We start from the raw sequence: 6,412 nt of genomic DNA on the forward strand, positions 1-6,412 counted from the left end.
TGAAACCCTGTCTCAAAAATAATAATAATAATAATAATAATAATAAACTTTTTAAAAAAGTAATTAATTAATTTTTTTAATGCCTCTCCATCTTAGGAAGCCTAGCCAAGGTCCTGCTTTCCCATGGGTTTGAGTGACTTCCCCTCTTCTTGAGATCCCCAAAATGTCCTGAGGTTCCTGGTCCTGTGGAAAGTGACTGTCCCTTCCTCATTGTAAGGGAACCATGTGAGGGCATCTTGTGTACAAGGTACAAGGCCAGCTTTTTCCTTCAAGGGGCCTTATTGGCTCCACGGAGTCAACCTTAGTACCTAAAAATTGTCTGATAATATCTGAAAATACGACATTTCAGTCAAAGCCTTGGTAATACGACTAATGTTTCCAATTGTGTCTTGGTACAAACAGAACAGATTCTTACTGAACTTATGCAAATAATTAATTATATTGCCATGAAAACAAAATACTCACTAATAGTTTCTAAATTCTAAAGGGATCAAGTACGAAGAAGGGATAAATGTTTACATTCTTGTACAAAATTGTAATTTACCAAATGACTGTAAGCAATAGATAGCTTAGGAGAAAAGAAAATGGTATTCATATTATAATGATACTGATAAGGAAATTTTGTTATTTCTTTTTACTTTATAAATTTTTTCCTTTTATATTTTTTTCCTTGAATTAAGAAATTTTGCTAGTTCAAGACATACAATTTTTTTTCTTTTTCAGCAGGTGAGTTGTTACACACTCCGACTTCCATGGCCACCATCCTGCTGACATGCAGTATTTTAAGATAATAACTAGAATTACGATTAATACTATGGTCTCAGGACTATCAGAATTCTAGGAACTTTATATAATTTCTTTTTTTTTTTTTTGAGATGGATTTTCACTCTTGTTGCCCAGGCTGAAGTGCAATGACACGATTTTGGCTTACTGCAACCTCCACCTCCCAGGTTCAAGCAATTCTCCTGCCTCAGCCTCCTGAGTAGCTGGGTTTATAGGTGCTCACCACCATGCCCGGCTAATTTTTTGTATTTTTAGTAGAGATGGGGTTTCACCATGTTGGCCAGGCTGGTCGAGAACTCCTGACCTCAGGTGATCCACCTGCCTGGGCTTCCCAAAGTGCTGAGATTACAGGCGTGAGCCACCCTGCCTGGCCACTTTATATAATTTCTTGAACACTAGTACTAAATATACCCCAAAATGTATAATTTAAAGAAGGCAAAACATAACTTTTCACTTGATAATACTTCCCGTGCAAATTTAACACATCAAATAATCTTATTTTTAATATCTCTCTTTTCATAAGGAGGGAAAAAAACTTCTTTTGAGATATTATAGGGGCCATCAGAACATTCCAAAGTTATTTCAAGTTCAAAATAACTTAATTGAGGGGGCAGGGAAGGGGAAAAAAACTTAATTTAGAAGTTGATTTTAGGGCTGGGCACAGTGGCTTGTGCCTGTAATCCCAGAACTTTGGGGGGCCAAGGTGGGCAGATCACCTGAGGTCAAGAGTTTGAGACCAGCCCTGCCAATATGATGAAACCTCGTCTCTACTAAAAATACAAAAATTAGGCCAGGCCGGTGGCTCACACCTGTAATCCCAGGACTTTGGGAGGCTAAGGTCGGGGATCACAAGGTCAGGAGTTCAAGATCAGCCTGACCAGGTTGGTGAAACCCGTCTCTACTGAAAACACAAGAATAAGCCGGGTGTGTTAGCAGGCGCCTGTAATCCCAGCTATCTGGAGGCTGAGGCAGGAGAATCTCTTCAACCTGGGGGATGAAGGTTGCAGTAAGCCGAGATCATGCCACTGCACTCCAGCCTGGGTGACAGAATGAGACTCTATGCCAAAAAAAAAAAAAAAGAATTAGCCAGGTGTGGTGGGGGTGGTGCCTGTAATTTCAGCTACTCAGGAGGCTGAGGCAGGAGAATTGCTTGAACTCACTGCAGAGGCTACAGTGAGATAAGTGCAGTGAGCCAAGATCACACCACTGCACAACTGAGCAACAGAGCGAGACTCCATCTCAAAAAAAAAGTTGAGGGCCAGGCGCGGTGGCTCACGCCTGTAATCCCAGTACTTTGGGAGGCTGAGGCAGGTGGATCACGAGGTCAAGAGATCGAGACCATCCTGGTCAACATGGTGAAACCGCGTCTCTACTAAAAATACAAAAATTAGCTGGGCATGGTGGGGCGCGCCTGTAGTCCCAGCTACTCGGGAGGCTGAGGCAGGAGAATTGCCTGAACCCAGGAGGTGGAGGATGCGGTGAGCCGAGATCGTGCCATTGCACTCCAGCCTGCGTAACAACAGCGAAACTCCATCTCAAAAAAAAAAAAAAAAGTTGATTTTGTGAAGTTGTAAAAAATGTCAAAAGGTTTAAAATATTCAACTGGCCAGACGCAGTGGCTCACGCCTGGCCAATTGAACCCAGGAGGCGGAGGTTGCGGTGAGCCAAGATCGTGCCATTGCACTCCAGCCTGGGTAACAAGAGCAAAACTCCGTCTGAAAAAAAAAAAAAGAAAAAAAAAAAAAAAAAGAGTTTTCACCACGATGGCCAGACTGGTCTTGAACTCCTGACCTCAGGTGATCCACCCACCTCAGCCTCCCAAAGTGCTAAGATTACAGGTGTGAGCCACCGTGCTATACTGTTCTTGCAACCCTTTTTTTTTTTTTTTTTTGAGACAGAGTTTCACTCGTTACCCAGGCTGGAGTCCAATGGTGTGATCTCGGCTCACCGCAATCTCCTGGGTTCAAGCAATTCTCCTGCCTCAGGCTCCCAAGTAGCTGGGACTACAGGCACGCGCCAGCATGCCCAGCTAATTTTTGTATTTTTAGTAGAGATGGGATTTCACCATGTTGACCAGGATGGTCTTGATCTCTTGACCTCATGATCCACCAGCCTCAGCCTCCCAAAGTGCTGGGATTATAGGCGTGAGCCATTGCACCCAGCTCGTTCTTGCAACTTTTGTGTAAGTTTGAAATTATGGTGGCATTTTAAGGGTTTCTTAGATTTAGTACTCAACAGCAGTTTTTTAAAAAATTTTTTAAAATAAAAACCAGTCAAATTTAGCAGTGGGGGCTTGTATACCAACTTTAGTGACACTAATGTTAATAAGTTCTGATAACCCACTACCATTGGACCAGCCGCAGCAGCAGTTTTTAAAAGTATTTTCTAACTGATGTGCTGAGAGTCATTACAGTCTAGGTTTCCTCATTCCTCTTCTTAGCCTGCACTCCTTTAGATGGAGTTGGTTTTATCTATGGTGGATGCTGAAGGAGAATGGCACGTGGATTCTCCAATTAAATAAAGCAAGCCATTCTAATCAGCAAGACTAGGTATCTTCCAGAGTCAATGTCTGAGGGAAAATTTCAAATGGAATGACATATTGAAGTCTAAAAATTCAAGAGAATTCAGCTGAAATTATATCATCTTGGTATGAATAATCCACACTGTCCTGACTTTTCACAGTAACAACTAAGATGTTTTGAGCATTTGTTGTGTTCTATCCACTGTTCAAAGCATTCCACGTTTTGGGTAAATGGTGAGTGTGATTCAAACCTGGGCAGTTTTGTCCCGCACTCAGTATTTATAGTATAAACCAGCTTCTACAGATAGGGAAGACGCTCTCCCACCCAACGCGGTGCTCTCAATCTTTTCCGATAGCACTGATGTCAGGCATGCCTGAGGTGTAGCTTGGGTTCCATGAAATCACCAGGCATACCCTCTGGAAGGAATATTTATCAGAATTTATGGGGTATAACTGTTGTTCCTCTTATTCCTCCACTCCCCCGACTGATACTTCACTCTTTTCAAAAATGCCTTCTGACAACTTTTACACCTACACTCTTTTTTTTTTGAGACAGAGTCTCACTCTGTCATCAGACTGGAGTGTAGTGCCATGATCTCTGCTTACTGCAACCTTTGCCTCCAGGTTCATGAGATTATCCTGCCTCATCCTCCCGATTAGCTGGGATTACAGGTGCCTGCCACTGAGACGGGGTCATTTTTCTTGTATTTCTCTCAAGTTCTGGGGTACATGGGCAGATCATGCAGGATACACAGGAATACATGTGCCATGGGGGTGTGCTACATCCATCCCTACCGTCATCTACATTAGGTATTTCTCCTAATGTTACCTCTCCCCAACATCCCCACACCCTGCTATCCCTCCCCTAGCTCCCCCATCCCCCAACAGGCCCCAGTGTGTGATGTTCCCCTCCGTGTCTATGTGTTCTCATTGTTCAACATCCATTTGTGAGAACATGTGGTGTTTGGTTTTCTGTTCTTGTGTCAGTTTGCTGAGAATGATGGTTTCCAGCTTCTTTTCTTCTTTTGAGATGGAGTTTTGCTGTTGTTACCCAGACTGGAGTGCAATGGTGTGATTTCGGCTCACTGCAACCTCCGCCTTCTGGGTTCAAGCAATTCTCCTGCCTCAGCTTCCCGAGTAGCTGGGACTACAGGCGCGCTCCACCATGCCCAGCTAATTTTTGTATTTTTAGTAGAGATGGGGTTTCACCTTGTTGACCAGGATGGTCTCGATCTCTTGACCTCGTGATCCACCCGCCTTGGCCTCCCAAAGTGCTGGGATTATAGGCATGAACCACTGCGTCCGGCTGGTTTCCAGATTCATCCATGCCCCTGCAAAGAACATGAACTCACTTTTTTATGGCTGCATAGTATTCCGTGGTGTATATGTGCCACATTCTCTTTATCCAGTCTATCATTGTGGGGCATTTGGATTGGTTCCAAGTCTTTGCTACTGTAAACAGTGCTACAATAAACATACGTGTGTGTGCACATGTCTTTATAATGGAATGTTTTATAATCCTTTATATACCCAGTAATGGGACTGCTGGGTCAAATGGTATTCCTATTTCTAGATCCTTGAGGAATTGCCACACTGTCTTCCACAATGGTTGAACTAATTTACACTCCCACCAACAGTGTAAAAGCATTCCCATTTCTCCAGTCTCTCCAGCATGTTGTCTCCGGATTTTTTTTTTTTTTGATGGAGTTTCACTTGTTGCCCAGGCTGGAGTGCAATGGCGCGATCTCGGCTCACCGCAACCTCCGCCTCCTGGGTTCAGGCAATTCCCCTGCCTTAGCCTCCTGAGTAGCTGGGATTACAGGCACATGTCACCATACCCAGTTAATTTTTTGTATTTTTAGTAGACACGGGGTTTCACCATGTTGACCAGGATGGTCTCGATCTCTTGACCTTGTGATCTACCCGCCTTGGCCTCCCAAAGTGCTGGGATTACAGGCTTGAACCACCGCACCTGGCCTGTCTCGATTTTTTAATGATCGCCATTCTAACTGGCATGAGATGGTATCTCAATATGGTTTTGATTTGCATTTCTCTAATGACCAGTGAGGATGAGTTTTTTTGTTTTCTGCATAAATGTCTTTTGACAAGTGTCTGTTCATATCCTTTGCCCACTTTTTGATAGTGTTTTTTCTTACAAATTTCTTTGTAGTTTCTGAACATGAGCCCTTTGTCAGATGGTTAGCTTGCAAAATTTTTTCCCATTCTGTTGGTTGCTGGTTCACTCTAATAGTTTCTTTTGCTGTGCAGAAGCTCTTTAGTTTAATTAGATCCCATTTGTCTATTTTGGCTTTTGTTGCCATTGCTTTTGGTGTTTTAGTTATGAAGTCCTTGCCCATGCCTATGTCCTGAATGGTTTGCCTAGATTTTCTTCTAGGGTTTTTATGGTGTTAGGTCTTATGTCTATATCTTTAATCCATCTGGAGGTAATTTTTGTGTAAGGTGTAAGGAAGGGATCCAGTTTCAGCTTTCTGCATATGGCTAGCCAGTTTTCCCAACACCATTTATTAAACAGGGAATCCTTTCCCCATTTTTTTTTTTTTTTTTTTTTTTTAGTAGAGACAGGGTTTCACCATCTTGGCCAGGCTGATCTTGAACTCCTGACGACCTCGTGATCTACTGCACCAGGCCCCCACCCTCCTTTCATGACTTAATTCCCTCTACCAACATGTTATAAGCATCTAGTGCCAAGCACGAGGCACTGCATTGAAGGATATAACCATTTCTTCTCAAGAAACTTATGACCAGACTGGGTGTGGTAGCTCATACCTGTAATTCCAGTACTTTGGGAGGCTGAGGCGGGCAAGTCACGAGGGAAATTGAGACTATCCTGGCCAATATGGTGAAACCCCATCTCTACTAAAAATACAAGTAGTCCCAGCTACTCGGGAGGCTGAGACAGGAGAATTGCTTGAACCCCGATGGCGGAGGCTACAGTGAGCTGAGATCACATCATGGCACTCCAGCATGGGCAACAGATGGGGACTGTCAAAAAAAAAAACAAGTTTATAACCAGTGGTCAGGCTATAGAGTTTACTAAATAACTACAATTTTTTAAGGCCGGGCGTGGTGGCTCATGCCTGTGATCTC

This window comes from Callithrix jacchus, chromosome 16 (genome assembly GCF_049354715.1).
Source record: "Callithrix jacchus isolate 240 chromosome 16, calJac240_pri, whole genome shotgun sequence".
In the NCBI taxonomy this organism is placed as follows: Eukaryota; Metazoa; Chordata; class Mammalia; order Primates; family Cebidae; genus Callithrix; species Callithrix jacchus.